The sequence below is a fragment of the Nicotiana attenuata genome, unplaced genomic scaffold, assembly GCF_001879085.1.
Source record: "Nicotiana attenuata strain UT unplaced genomic scaffold, NIATTr2, whole genome shotgun sequence".
Classification (NCBI taxonomy): domain Eukaryota; kingdom Viridiplantae; phylum Streptophyta; class Magnoliopsida; order Solanales; family Solanaceae; genus Nicotiana; species Nicotiana attenuata.
This window is the reverse complement of record NW_017673778.1, coordinates 22,690-23,783: the sequence shown is the minus strand read 5'-3', so window position 1 is coordinate 23,783 and position 1,094 is coordinate 22,690.

Below are 1,094 nucleotides of genomic sequence, written 5' to 3'. Positions count from 1 at the left end.
AAGAAGACGTCTCAACTTCATATTGGTGTAAACATACGAAAGAAGAAGTAGGAACATACATATTTCTTAGAATAACTTGAGGAAGTTTCTTGAACTTTCAAACCATCTACTTTACATGTATTCGAATAACATCTACAACTCTTTCATAACTGTTTTCTTTATAACAAATTTTATAAAAGTCAAGGGTATATCTTGCAACCCACGACTAAATATTGCCTTTAACCTAGATACTCATAAGATTTTGTAATTTACATCTGCGAGTGTATACTTCATCATAGGTTTTTGAATCAGGCTTGAATTTTTGGCTCTTGATTTGCTCGCTTTTAAGTTTCGATTTGTTGGGTAGATTGCTTCAGGCTTGACTCAAATTCTGACTTTTCTAGTCTTCTTCGCCTTTCATATATATACAAGTCCTCCAAGTGTTAGAACTTTGAAGCATGAAATCGAGCACTTGATTATTCCTTCCATGTGGTCCATTTCCTGAAAAGGAAAAACATACGGGACTCGGATGTATAATTTTAGATGATGACTGCTTAACCCTTTTTATTTCCATCAGAAAGGTTGTAACCCAGACCGAGGATGATTTTTCATCCCGCGTGTCTTTTAGGTCTAAGATCATCATTTGGGGTGGTCTAGCTTTGTGCCTATCGTCTAAAATGGTTATTGCAATTAAAAAAGAAAGGACTTAAACCTTGCATAAACGATACCTGACCGGGGGTTTTCCTTTTCATAAGTAATACTTTTTCAAATGAATAGCATTCCAATTTGATGGGAGTACTTTGCTGTCCATTGTTTCTAACTCATATGCACCCTTTCCTACAATACCTCGAATCTTGTAAGGACATTCCCAATTTGGGCTCAACTTTCCTGCATTGGCTGCTTTCGTTAAAAAAATTTTGAGTACAAAGTCCCCAATCCTGAAGTACCTAAGATGAGCTTTCCGATTGTAATATCGCTCTATAATTTGCCTCTGTGCTGCCATCCTTATCAAGGCTGTTTCCCTCTTTTCTTCAAGCAATTCGAGATTTATTCGCATCTCGTCCTCATTTGATCTTCGGTTTCTTGGGTGTATCTTGTACTTGGTTCACCTATTT